Below are 15302 nucleotides of genomic sequence, written 5' to 3' on the forward strand. Positions count from 1 at the left end.
CTCAGTAACGCGAGGTGCAAGTGTGATGGGTGCTGTTCCAGTGGGCAGGGTCGGGGAAAATGAGTTTTTTTTTTTTTTTTTAATTTTTTTTTTCAACATTTATTTATTTTTGGGACAGAGAGAGACAGAGCATGAACGGGGGAGGGGCAGAGAGAGAGGGAGACACAGAATCGGAAACAGGCTCCAGGCTCTGAGCCATCAGCCCAGAGCCCGACGCGGGGCTCGAACTCACGGACCGCGAGATCGTGACCTGGCTGAAGTCGGACGCTCAACCGACTGCGCCACCCAGGCGCCCCGAAAATGAGTTTTTCAGGTGCTGGGTAGGGAACCAAGCACTTCACTGATCAGAAACTATAACGGTGCAGGACTTTCAATCATTCCTTCTTTTTAAAGCAGGAAAACTCTTTTTCCAAATGATTCATGCAGCTTCTTTTTTTTTTAGCACTCACTCCACAATATAGCATTGGTGGCTGTTGGAGAGCTTCTGTCTGTCTCTGGTTTGCTCTTGTAGGCTTGGCCAAGTGTTAGTTTTCTCCCCCCAAAAGCTTTCCCCTGTGGAGCCCAGAAGGCACTGGGGGACACAGGCACTTCTGAGCTGTGTTTTCCATGGAAGAGCCCTGGGAAGACAGGTGAGGGCGTAGAACTCTGGAGCAGGAGAGAAGCATGACCCTGTCCAAGCAGGCCACGGGCATCGAGGCATGTTTTAGAGGAGTAGGTAGCAAAAGGGTAGGTGCAATGGGTACACTCATGCATTGAACTTGCCCAGAGTTGCCAGATTTAGAAGAAAGGAAAGAGAAAGAAATGGAGGAAGGAAGGGAAGAAGGAAGAAGGGAGAAAGGAAGAAAGAGAGAGAAAAGAGGAGAAAACTAGAGGAGAGAAGAAGAGAAGAGAGGAGGGGAAGAGAAGGGAAGGGAGGGGAGAGGAGGGGAGGGGAAGAGAGAAGACCCAAGAAAACGGAAAAGCAGGGAAAAGAAGAAAAAGAGAAGGCACCAAGGGATATACTTATACTAAAAAATTACTCATTGTTTATCTGAAATCCAAATTCAGCTGGCATCCCATATTTTACCTGGAAATCCTACCCTCAACTTTCCTTTTTCTCTGCCCTCACACTGAAGCAGCTCCCACCACTATCCATTTCATAAGTTGAGGTTCTACATAAAATCGCTTTAACAGGGGTTTCTGTTGCTTTAAAAAATTAAAATGAGCAAATAGTTGAAAATCACCACCACACTGTAGCAAATGAGCCTTCTCTCTGAGTATATCAAACAAGGAAAGGGTGTACATGTGCCACAACTACATGGTAAGAAAATTTAGAATTTATTTTATTATAATTTGACACATTCCAAGGAAGCCTGCATTGAATTCCTGGCAGATTGAAATACTGGCTCTATTTCTTCACCCCTTCCTTTACCAATGGTGCCCTGTGTTTTCACAGCCCCTCCTATTAGAGGTACAATATATCTGCCTGCCCCTTGACTTTGGATTGGGCAGCATGTCTGCTTTGGCGGATGGGGTATTATCTGATGTACCTTCATAACTAGTCTCATCCTCTTGCCCTCTGCCATCACCATGAGAAGAACATGCCTTGAGGATTATTGGTCCACTTATCCTGGAGGAATGACATTCTTGGAGGAGATCGAAATTGAACCCAAGGCCTGGAGTCAAACCCAGCTGAGCCCAGATGGGTAGGCTTGCATATTCAAAAACTAGTAATATATACTTTCTCTTATACTTTGGGGTGGTTTGTTATGCAGCATTACTGTGGCAAAAACTGACTGATACATTCTACCTCATCACTCTTAAGGTATCTGTCAACATTACCAGTTCCTTCAGCAACCCCCGCTCACAACAGCATGGCCACACAGACTTTTCCACTTAGATAAGAAAATTTTGAGCAGAAAGTCTAGGGACAATGAATTCCCAGGATTTCTCAAGATTCACAGAGAAATCACCTACTAAAGAAAAATTACTAATCAGATTGCTAATAAGAGTACCACTAATCTACTCAATTTAAAAACCCAATGTTCATTCCAGGATTTTTAAAACATACTTTAAAGATAGAAATTAAGACTAGGCATCACCAGAAATTATAACTGAATATCTGTGCAGGCAACTCATTTATTAGCGCAAACATTTAACTGGGCAGAAGTTGGTAACTGCTATTCCCTGTTCAACGTATTTTACATTCAGGATGTATGTTTCATTAGACATGGTATTTTCAGAAGAAATCCAGTACATAGCAGATGGGAAATCTGGAGAATGAGTTTTTATTTTAGTTAGCAGTGTTCTCTAGAGATGCCTGCCACCAACCCCTCTTAGCCCTTTCTTTGAAAAATACCTCAAAACTTCAATTTCTATGCTATTTTCCTCTCATAACGCTACCTTTCAGTATGATAAAGCCAAATATTTGGACTAATATTTCTAAACACTGCTAGAGGGGTTGGAGATATTCAAAAATCACTGTAAACTGCATTATGCAATTTGCCTGCATTTGGAAATGAAAATGAACTCTTCAGCGAGGCCCTTGTGCCAAAGATTACATCAGGAACTATGATCAAGTGGCCACTGCAAATGAGGAAACTTGATAATTTTTAAATGTGAACTGTAAAAAGTACTTACTGAAAAAGAACATCAAGTTAAATTAAGCAAAAATACAGTGAGGTTCCAAAACTACAATGTGGGTTTTAGGAGTCAATATATAGGAATTTACGATCTTGCTAGGGTGTGGTAACACTCAGCCTCAACCTTGGTGTCCAGTAAGGGATGGCAGATTATTGAATTAGAATTCTGTTTCTCAAACATTTCTACCAAAAATATTTATTTAGCACAGGTAACAGGACCTCAGTAGGTCTGATGTCTGTTTAGACTAAAATGGTTTACTGCAAATTGGGTGTTCTATCTCCAAATTCCATAATTTTTGCATTCTATTTCATAATGTCCATGTGTTCCACTTATCATGAGGGCAAAGAAACAAGTTTCTCCAAGGCTCATTGGTTAATAGTGAAGTATCCTGGCTGCTGAAACCATCACATGTGGAAAATAGGGCTGCATTCTACAGCCCTAGCTATGCAGAATGGAGTCCAACGCAGGGCTTAACCTCATGACCCTGGGATCATGACATGAGCTGAAATCAAAGATGCTCAACCTACCGAGCCACCCAGGTGTCATGGGTTACTTGTCATTTTATTGTTGAGTTGTTTTATATATACCTTCAATACTAAATCCTTATCAGATTTGGTTTTCAAATATTTTCTCTGATTCTGTGCATTCTTTTCACTCTCTTAATGATGTCCTTTGAAGTACAAAGGTTTAAAATTTTGATGAAGTCCAATTTACCTATTTTTTCCATGGTTTCTTGTGCCTGTAGTATCACATCTAAAAAACAATTGCCCAAAGGTATCAAAGATTTATACATGTCCTTTTTTCTAAGATTTGTTAGTTTTAGCACTTATATTTAGGCTTTTGTCCATATTGAGTTAGTTTTTGTATATAGTATGAAGAAACCCCAAATCTTTGAATCTTTGAAGATTCAATTGTCCCAGTACCATTTATTAAAAAACTATTGCTTCCCCAATTATCTTGGTACCTTTGTTGAAGATCAATTAACCATAGATATATGGGTGTATTTCTGAACTCTGAGTTCTATTCCATTGAGCTCATATCTATCCTTACACCAGCAGCACACAGTCTTGACCACTGTAGCTTTGTAGGAAATGACTGTATCAGGAAGTGTGAGTTCTCCAGCTTTGTTCTTTTCTGAGATTTCTTTTGGCTGTTCTGAATTCCTTGCATTTTCACATGACTTTTAGGATCCAGCTTGTTAATTCTGCAAAAGTCACAGCTAGGATTTTGATAGAGCTCATGTTGAATCTACATGTCAATTTGGGGAATATTATAGTCGTAACAATATTCATAAACAAAATCCAGAAACATGAGATGTCTTTCCATTCATTGAGGTCTCCTTCAGTTCCTTTCCATGAGGTCTTATGGTTTCTTCTTCAAATATTTTACTCATTAAATGTATTCCTATGTATTTTATTTATTTATTTGAGAGAGAGAGAGAGAGAGAGAGAGCATGCGCACAAGCAGGGGAGGGGCAGGGAGAAAGGGAGAGACAGAATTCCAAGCAAGCTCTTCATTATCAGTGTAGAGCCCTATGAGGTACTCAAACTCACAAACCGTGAGATCATGACCCGAGTCAAAATCAAGAGTCGGATGCTGAACCGACTGAGCCACCCAGGAATCCCTATTTTATTATTTTGATACTATTGTATGTGGAATTGTTTTTTAATTTAATTTTTGGGTTTTTCATTTCTTGTGCATTTCTTGTGTAGAAACACAATTGACCTTTGTGTATTGATTGTGTATTGTGCAAACTTGTGTAACATGTTTATATGCTCTGTTTATATGTTTAAGGCTTTTAGTGGTTTCCTTGTGATTTTCTATATACACAATCATATCTTCTACAAATAGAGAATTTTATTTTCTCCTTTCCAATCTTGACGCCTCCCCCCCCCCCCCCCCCATTTTATTGCAAAAATGTGCTGGCTAACACTGCCATTAAAATATTGAATACAGGGGCACCTGGGTGGCTCAGTTGGTTAGAAGTCCGACTTCAGCTCAGGTCATGATCTCGAACAGCTCATAAGTTTGAGCCCTGTGCTGAGCTCTGTGCTGACAGCTCAGAGCCTGGAGTCTGCTTAGGATTCTGTGTCTCTGCCTCTCTCTCTCACCCTCCCCTGCTCATGCTCTGTCTGTCTCTCTTTCTCTCAAAAATAAATAATCATTAAAAAAATGTTTTTAAATGTTGAATAGAAGTGGCAATAATGTATATCCTTGTCTTATTACTGATGTTAGAAAGCTTTAGGACTTTTTCTATTAAGTGTGATGTTAGTTACGGGTTTTTCATAGATGCCTTTTGTCAGGTGAGAAAGTTATCTTCTGTTCTTAGTATTTTGAGTGTTTTTATCATAAAAGTATTCTGAGTGTTGAACTCTGTCAAATGTTTTTTCTGTGTCTATTAAGATAAGTATGTGGATTTTATCCTTTTCTCTGTTAATATTGTGTATTACAGTGATTGGTTTCAGAAGTTGAAACTACCTTGTGTTTCTAGGTTAAATTGCACTTGATCATGGAATATAGTCACTTTTATTTATTGTTGAATTTAGTTTGCTGGTATTTTGCTGAGGATCTTTGCATGAATATTCACAAGGGATATTGGTCTCTAGTTTTCTTGTGATGTCTTTGTCTGATTTCAGTATCGGGGTAATGCTAGAATGAGTAATATTCATTCTAAATAATTAATATATAATAATGAATGAGTAATGGTCATAAGATGAGTTTGGATATATTCTCTCCTCTTCTATATATTTTTTGAGGAATGAAAATTTGAAAAAAAGATGGAGTTGATGTACTCTTCTGTATTCTTTTTGCTAAGCAAAACCAGAGGCCCTAGCCATTATATATAAATCCAAATATAGGACGATTCTGAGACAGACTGGCTAGAGATCTCACTATCCAAGGAATGACACAGTGGTAAGTTCCCTGGGTTTTCTTTTTGCCTCAAACTTTCCATACTTGGAGCTGAAAAAGCTGGAAACACCAATGGACAGAGAGGAAATAGTCCCAATGAAAGCCTGCCTTCTCTCGCTGAAAGAACAGGAAAGGTGCAATCTATCAAAATAAAAACTTCAGGCAGTAAGCGATCTACCCCAGCCAAAAGCCACAGAAAAACTGTGCACCATTTCACCCATGTTAGCAAAGGCAAGGTGACACGCTTAGACTTCTGCTTTTACAAGGCTGTACCAAGACCCTCCTCCAGGGCAGTGTCAGAGAAGGCCAATGGAGTTAGGACTCTCATCCTACAGCAAGTAACAAATCCCTCCACCATGATGTCAGTGGAGACCATGTGAGGAGGCTGAACTGCCATGCCCACCTTCCAGGAGCTAGGTGACCTTTCCCCTTCCTACTGGCATAATATTGGAAGAAGCTTAATGGGAGGATGGAGCTCCCAGCCCACCGAAGAATCATAGGAAACACCACCCTGAGGATGTCAATGGAGACTGGGGAACTTGGACTTTTACCCCCATCTGACAGTAACCAGGTATCCCTCCTTCCTCTGCTAGATCAGTGTTAGAAGAAGCCAACTAAAATTAAAAAAATTAAATGATACCTAGATTTTACATCGTAATACCCAAAACACCCAGGTTTCAACAGAAAATAATTAATGATGCCAAGGACCAGGAAGATCTAAACCAAATAATAATAATAATAAAATACCATCAGTAGATGCTGACAGTAAGATGACAGAAATATTAGGATCATCTGACAAAACACCATCAACAAGCCATCACAAGCACCTCAACAAGCAATTACAAAAATCCTTGAGACAAACGAGAAAAATGGAAAGCCCTAACAAAGAAATAGAAGATATGAAGGAGAATCAAATGGTTATTTTAAAACTGAGAAATACAGGAGAGGCTAAGGTGGCAGAAGAGCATGGAAGTTTTTTTTGTTTTGTTTTTTTTTTTTGCATCTCTCATCCCTGAAATGCAGCCAAATCAACACTAAAACTGAGAAATACAATAACCAAAATAAAAAACTGAATGCCTGGTTTCAATAGTAGAATGGGAGGGCGAAAGGGCAGAATCAGTGAACTTGAAGATACAGCAAAAGCTATTACCCACTCAGAGCTAAAGAGTGGAAATAGAAAAACAAAACAAAACCGATTAGAGCCTTTAGAGACCCATGGGAATATAACAAAGATCTAACATTTGTGTCAACAGTGTCGAGGGAAGAAGGAACAAAGGGGGCAGGACTGGGAGAGTGCTCAAAGAAATAATGACTGTAGACTTTCCAAATGTATGAAAATAATAACACCAACAGTAACGAAACACATAAATCCACTGAAATCCCAGCAGGATATTTGTAGCTATAGCAAGATCATTCTAAAACTTATATGGAAAGGCAAGGCAACTAGAATGGCTAAAATCACTTTTGAAAAAGGAGAGAAAATGGGAAGAAGGGCTGTACACAATTTCAAGACCTATTATGTAGCTAAGTTAATTAAGTCTGGTGGTGTTGGCAGAGGCACAGACACATAGATCATTGGAACTGAATGCAGAGCCCAGAGATACAACATTTCCGTGGATGGAAAGACAGAGTTTTCAACAAACAGTGCTGCAGCAAGTGAACATCCATGAGGGGCAGAAAAAGAACTTTAAACCCCACAACAAAAACAAAAGGTAACTCAAGGGTTATGGACTTAAATGAAAAACATGAAAACATGAAACCTTTAGGAAAATCAATGAGAAATCTTCTGCATCTAGGGCTCAGCCAAGAGTTCTTAGACATGACCTGTGTAAGCCTGGTCCACAAAAGGAAAAGTTGAGATCTCCGACTTTAGCAAAACTTTTGTTCTGCAAAGGGTCCTGTTAAGATGATAAAGGGACAATTAACATAGGAGAAAACATTTTCAAACCACATATCCAATAGACAACTAATATTTAGGATACGTAAAGAACTCTTAAAACAGGAGTAAAAACAGAAACAATCCAGTTACGAAGTAGGCAAAAGACATGAATGGACATTTCACTGAAGAGGATAGGTGTTTGGCAAGTAATCACAGTCAAAGATCTTCCACATTAGGAACCACTGGCAAAATAAAAATTAAAACCACCATGAACTGAACACCAGCCACCTACCACAGTGTCTGCAATAAAAAATATTGACAACACAAAATGCTGTCGAGGATGTAGGGAAACTGTAGCATTCGGTCATTGCTAGTGAGAATGCAAACAGTTACAGCCCCCTGGGAGACATTTTGGCAGTGTTTTAAAAAGTTAATATGCAACTACCCAATATGCAATTGCACATCTGGGTGTTTATCCCAGACAGATGAAAATTGATGTTCCCACAATCGCCTCTACACATATGTTTAGCAGTTTTATTCGTACTGGTGAAAAACCAGAAATAAGCCAGAGGTATTTCAGTGGGTCAAAAAACACACAGATTAAACAAACCTTGACACATCCATACTGTTGGCATATTAGCAATAAAAAGGAACAAACTGTTGAGCCGTTAAAATATGCAACAAATGGGGCACCAGGGTGGCTCAGTCAGTTGAGTGCCAACTTTGGCTCAGGTCATGATCTCTCAGTTTGTGAGTTTGAGCCCCACATCAGGCTCTGTGATGACAGCTCAGAGCCTGGAGCCCGTTTTGGATTCTGTGTCTCCCCCTCTCTCTGACCCTCCCCTGCTCGTGCTCTGTGTCTCTCTCTCAAAAATAAATAAAGATAAAAAAAATTTAAAAAAATATGCAACAATTTAGATGACTCTCCAAAGAGTTATGATGAGTAAAAAAGTCCAATTTCAGAAGGTTACATACCACATGATTCCATATGTATAACATCCTTACAGCAACAAAATCAAATGGAGAACAGATTCGTGGTAGCCAGAGATTAAGACTGGGGGAAGTGTGTAGGAGAAAAGTGGATGTGGGTATAAAAGGGCAACATAAGGAATCTCTGGTGATGGAAATATTCTGAATTTTATTGTTTTGATAGTAATATCTTGGTTGTGCTATTGTACTTCAGTTTTGCAGAATGTGACTCTTGAGGGAAACTGGATAAAAGTGTATGAGAGCTCTCTGTATTATTTCTAACAACTACTTGTGAATCTATAGTGATCTCAAAACAAAATGTTTAATTAAGAAAAAAGGGAATATTGGGGTGCCTGGGTGGCTCAGTCGGTTAAGTGTCTGACTCTTGGTTTGGGCTCAGTTCACGATCTCCTAGTTTGTGAGTTTGAGCACCGCATCACTCTCTGCACTGCCACTGCAGGGCCTGCTTGGGATTCTCTGTCCCTTTCCCTCTCTCTCTCTCAAAAATAAATAAACAAACATTTAAATATAATACATACAATTAAATCAAAAAAGGGAATGTTTTCCAACTCATTCCATTGGGCCAACTCATACCATTAGGCCAATATAACTTTGATACCAAAATTGGACAGGAACAACCCAAAAAAGGAAAATAATTGGCACTTTTAACCCATGACTGTGTAGCAACAAACTAAATTCAGTGGTGTATAAAGGAGATATTACATCACAAATAAACTGAAGTTATCTGGTATGTTTACATAATGAAATAGTAGTCCCCTACCTCTATATTTGCAGAGGACATGTTCCAAGACCCCCAATGGTTGCCTGAGACTGCAGACAGTAGTGAACCCTATATACTATCCTTTCTCCTATACACTTGTACCTATAGCAAAATTTAATTTATAAATCAGTCATAGTAAGAGATTAACAACAATAACTAATAATAAAATAGAACCATGATAACAATATACTGTAATAGAAGCTACAGGAATGTGGTCTGTTTATCTTTCTCTCTCTCAAGACATCTTCCTGTGCTGTGCTCACCCTTCTCCTCGTGATGATGTGAGATGACGAAGCACCTACACGATCGGATGTAGCAAAATAAAGGACATAGGCGTTGTGACATAGTGTTAGGCTACCACTGACCTTCTAGTGATGTCAGAAGAAGGCTCATCTGCTTCCAGACCAGGGTTGACCACTGGTAACGGAAACCACACAAAATGGTGCATACTGGGGACTACTGTGTATCTTAGTGAAAATAAACTATAGCAACATGAAACAAAATGGAAGGTTCTTAATAATTCTTGGAATGATGAAGGGAAAAAAGCAAGTACCCAGAGAACTACATGTGGCATAAAAACCTTTTTATACTTTTTATAGCCAACTAAAACCAACAATGTACTTTAGATATGCATATGTATTTCTTTTTTTTTTAAGCAAAGAATCAATAACCACAAAATTCAAGATGTTGAGGATGGGGCAGGGCAATGGAAGGATGGATGTAAGTCATTATTAATGTTCTAGTTCTTGGATTGGGTAGTGAGTTTACAGGTGTTCATATTATTAAAATATATTTTTAAGTAAATAATACAAAAGTGGTTTATAAGTAAATTAAAGATGACTGTATGATATGAAACAGGCTTGTGATTCACCGGTATTATACTCCTGAGGTCCATTTAGGAAAAATAAATTCTGACAAACATTTACTTTTCTTTGGCTAAGCCAGCTTACCTCTGTGCAAACGGCAAGCCAGTTTTCAAAGACATTTCTGGTTTCCTGACAAATTTATTTTAAAAAGATAAGAATTCTAAGCAATTATTTTTTTTAGAGAAGTCATAATTTGATCTCCTCCACTCCCATTGAACACACTTAGAAAGTGGCATACTTTCTGAGATGGGGTGTCTTGGTAAAGAATCTGGTGGATGCTGGTCTTTTCCTGGGTGTACTAACAGCCTTGGTAGGAGACATTCTTCATCTCGGCTCTGCCTTTCCAGGTATAGCTCCATCTGTGAACACAGCCATGCACTCTTACAATTTTTTGTAATTGATAGAGTTCCTGCTACATACCTCATACATCTTGAGAATGTCTTCACCAGTTATTTTGCCAAAAGTCCTTTTTAAGTTAACACCTTCACGGACAACATCATCATAAATGTGGTAACCCAAGGCCAGTAAAACAAGCATATTAGTCCTGCCATGCCTTCAGCCACCTGTAATGGAAGGCATCAGGTCAACCCTAGTATGTCAGCCAGCTGTTTAATTTTTTTTTTTTTTTCCAACGTTTATTTATTTTTGGGACAGAGAGAGAGAGAGCGCATGAACGGGGAAGGGGCAGAGAGAGAGGGAGACACAGAATCGGAAACAGGCTCCAGGCTCTGAGCCATCAGCCCAGAGCCTGACGCGGGGCTCGAACTCACGGACCGCGAGATCGTGACCTGGCTGTAGTCGGACGCTTAACCGACTGCGCCACCCAGGCGCCCCCATCAGCCAGCTGTTTAAATAGTCTGTTGAGCACATTTAAATGTATCATAGAGTAGCATCACTTAATAATTGCCTTCTTGGGGCGCCTGGGTGGCGCAGTCGGTTAAGCGTCCGACTTCAGCCAGGTCACGATCTCGCGGTCCGTGAGTTCGAGCCCCGCGTCAGGCTCTGGGCTGATGGCTCAGAGCCTGGAGCCTGTTTCCGATTCTGTGTCTCCCTCTCTCTCTGCCCCTCCCCTGTTCATGCTCTGTCTCTCTCTGTCCCAAAAATAAATAAACGTTGAAAAAAAAAAATAATTGCCTTCTTTAAGCTTGGTAGCCATGTTCCACCCAAACAGATTCAAGGTTTCATCCCATGGTCTCCTTTTGGGTGAGTAGACCCTAGAAAGCAATACTGCAAAGGACTTCATCAGAGGCTTCAAGACACTTAAAAAAAATTGTTTATTTAATGACTCTTCTCCGTGGGTGATCTAATCAAGATCTGTCTCTTTCAATTACAGTATTTTATTCTAAATTAATATTACTAATTTTTGAATTATGGGTTTCATGCTATTAGTACAGTAAATTCTGACATGGCTTGATATTCTTTGCATTTCCATAAAAATTACAAACTTTTGGACCAGCTACACCAGGACCCTTGATTCTTTAGGCCAGAGGGACGTTCCTGTCTGCACAGTTGGGTGGACCATGGGGGCTTTTCTCCTTCTGTCTGACCCAGTGTGATCCTGAGCATTCCCTCTGGGTTTAAGCCAAGGTAACTTCTTTGTTTTTAGTGTCCCCATATGAAAATAAAATTTTAGAAGTTATTTCTCTTTTAGGAGATAAAAACAGACATTGATTTGTGAAAAAAAAATTAAGTTTGGGGAGAGGCGACCTTATGGTATTAGCAAATCAGTGACTAGGAAATAGATTGAAGTACAGTTGCAAATTTTTCAATTAATGGTTTATTGCAATCATGGCAAGAAAGTTGGACTGATTTGTGGTAGCTGATGACTTTTGGTCTAATTATATGCTTAAAAAATTCACTTGTCTGTACGGTGAAAAGTGCATTAATGAACAACCCACCCCAAACCAAACCTTACCTTGCCAGCCTCTGGTGTCTCTGGGAACCCCCCTCCTCTCCCGCATGCCTCAGCAGGCTGCCCTACCCAACTCAGTTGTTCTCATAGCTCTTTTATTACCAGCAAGGCTGGGGAACCAGATTTCCTGAGAATTCAGAACCACATTTTCCACTCACTGGCTCCTCATGAGTTGTGCAATATGTTTAAGTTGCAATCTGCTGAATTTACTTGCACATTCATGTTGTAAAACATTTTAAGGTCATAAGAATTCAAAACTTAATTCTCCAGGACTTTATACCATAACCACCTTGGTGTTATCTTTGACTAAACCAATGTGAAATATGCCAGATTAAACCTGCACATTCTTTCTAGAAAGAACCTTGAAACATGAAGAAAATAGAAATTGACAAAGAAAAATGTCTTTAAAAATTTTTTTTTAATGTTTATTTATTTTTGATAGACACAGACAGAGTGTGAGTAGGGGAGGGGCATAGAGAGAGGGAGACACACAATCTGAAGTAGGCTCCAGGCTCTGAGCTGTCAGCACAGAACCTGATGTGGGCCTCGAACTCATGCACCGAGAGATTATGACCTGAGCTGAACTCTGACACTTAACTGACTAAGCCACCCAGGCACCCCAAGAAAAATTACTTCTAAAAGTTCTGAAAATGCTAATGTTTTGGCCTTAAGGCAAGTATACCTCATCTTTTGTCTTTTGTCTCATTTATCGTTGTCTGATAAATTTTAACTTTATTTTTGATAAATAAAAAAATCAAACCAATCATAGCACACTCTCATTGTCTTAGCTATGATTTGCTGCACAACAATATTACCACAAATTTGGCAGCTTAAAACAACACAATTTGATATTTCACAGTTTCTGTGGGTCAGGAGACTGGGCATGGTTTAGCGGGGTCTCCTGCTGCAGGGTCCCACAAGACTGCCACCAAGGTGTCACCAGGGCCTCTGTCTCATCAGAGAGATGGACAGTGGCAGGTCATACACTTTCTTATGTGTTCCTAAAATAAAGCTGAAATGCAACTCTTGCTCCCCACCTCTCCATAAACTACTCTATCTACATCTTCTGTCATAGTTTATGGCAACTTGATTCTTCCAATAGCTCAGACCAAGAAATTTTGGAGTCATCCTTGACTCTTTCCCTTCTCTTGTACCCATCATCAAATCTGTCAGCAAATCCTGGTGACTTCATCATTATTTTTTAATATTTATTTATCTATTTTGAGAGAGTGAGTAAGCATGACTGGGGGAGGGGCAGAGAGAGAGAGAGAGAGAGAGGCAGAGAGGGAATCCCAGGCAGGCTGCACACTGTCAGTGCAGGGCTGGAAGCAGGGCTCGATCTCACAAACTCTGAGCTGAACTCAGGAGTCAGACGCTTAACTGACTGAGCCACCCAGGTGCCCCTGATGACTCCATCTTCAAAATGGACCCAGCATCTAACCATTTCTCACCACCACCACTGCTACTACCTGGATACAAGCCACTGGCATCTCTCAGGGTGATTATTGAACGTCTTCTAATTGGATCCAACTTTGTCCCTTTCAGTCTATTCTTAACATAGAGATCGCACAGTGATCCTCTTAAAATGTTAGTCATTTCTGGTCAAAACCTTCCAACATCTTCCCATCTCATGCAGACTAAAAACCGATCTTCTCAACATGGCCAACAATGTCCCACATTTTCTATCTCCTATTCCTCCCTTACTTGGTTAGCACTCTGACTTCCTCCTACAACTGCTCCCTTCCTGGAGCTCATCAACCAGTTTCTTGGACATTTCTTGACCCCACCACAAGTCCATTCCCACATCAGAACCCTCTCATTGAATGTCCTCTGTATAGAGCTCTCTCCCCCTCACACAGCCCCATGGCTCTCCCCTCTCCTCTCAGGTGTCTTCCAGAGGCCATCTTCCACCTTCTCAGGGAGGCCCCCATCCATCACAGCACTGCTACATCCCTGAAATCCCTTCCCCACTCCCTGCTTTCTTTCTTTCCAGATCACTGATCATCATCTGACATCCCATATAAGTTTACTTGTTAATTTCTTTTTTTGCTTGCCATCCCCATTATAAGGGAAGGATTTTGTTTTGTTCGGTAATATTCTCCCAATACCTGAAACAGTATCTGGCTCATAGATACTCAATACATTTTCTAGAATGGCAAGTGAAGGCAGAGCCGTACAGGACATGGTAAGGAGTTTCCTTCTTAACTCACTGAAATAGGATGCCAACAGTGGATTGTAACCAAGCAGGGCAAAGAAAGTGTTAGATTTATGCTTTCTAGAAAGGTTGCAATCGGTGCTTTGTGGAGAATGACTTGAAGTGCTTATGTCTAGAGGAAAAAGGGCTATTTGAGTAGTCCAGATGAGACATGGCAGGGGCTTGACCTACACTTATAGCGATATGGATGGTGAGTAGTTGCTGGTTTGAGAATGAAGGTTGAGGTAGTGCTGACAGGTCAGATGCTGGGTCTTAAGAAGAGAATGGCACCAAAGATGACTCCAAATTTTTGATGAAGGAGACTGAGGAGAAATCTTTGGCAGATAGAAAACTGCAAAACTGTGGGGTCTACAGAAGAAGGTACTTCAGAGAGATCACAGTGATGAAGAGCATAAGCGAAGTCAAACCAGACGCTGAGTAAGGGGAAGAACAGAGGGTTGGAGCTGGGGTCTGTGAAGACAGAACCTACCAGGGACCTCGTTAAATGATTCAGTGAGATGGTGGTGGGGATTGACAGCACTCTCGGAAATCTTCCAGAGAGTTTTGCTACAGGAAGGGCAGAAAATGGGGAGGAGGAGGAGGCAGAGAATGGTATCAAAGATGTCTTTTTAAAATAGAAGATATGAAAGCATGTTTATCCGCTGATAGAAATGATCAAGAAGAGAGAAAAACATAATTATGTAGAAGGGAGACTGGGAAGGGGATTGTAGAAATGAAATTCTTGAGAAATGGAGAGTAAATGGGGTGCCAAGTACAAGGAGGGGAGGGGCTGGCTTTGGCCGGAAGTGGATGCATCTGTCAGCACAGCAGATGTGGGCATAAGGGTGCAGATGCACGTGGCCTGTTGGACTACTTAGTGGCAAGATGAAGGATTGCCCATCCGACTGCTTCTATTTTGAGAATTGAGGAAGAGGCTTAGAGACTTAAGGCAGGAGCAAAAAGGTGTGAAATAGCAGAGTGGGGGAGGGATGCTAGAATTTTCTAAGAGCATGGAACATCCACGTGAAATTTATGATAACTTAAAATTTGACCACCCAGCTTAGTTTCGTGGTTTTCTTCTAAAATATTTAGCTGTTAGGTACAGGCACAGGATTAGGAAAATGGTTACACAAAATCAGAATTAGGATTTTTCCAGGAAAGTTGCATGG

The sequence above is a fragment of the Puma concolor genome, chromosome E4, assembly GCF_028749965.1.
Source record: "Puma concolor isolate L17-30 chromosome E4, mPumCon1.1.hap2, whole genome shotgun sequence".
NCBI classification, from domain to species: domain Eukaryota; kingdom Metazoa; phylum Chordata; class Mammalia; order Carnivora; family Felidae; genus Puma; species Puma concolor.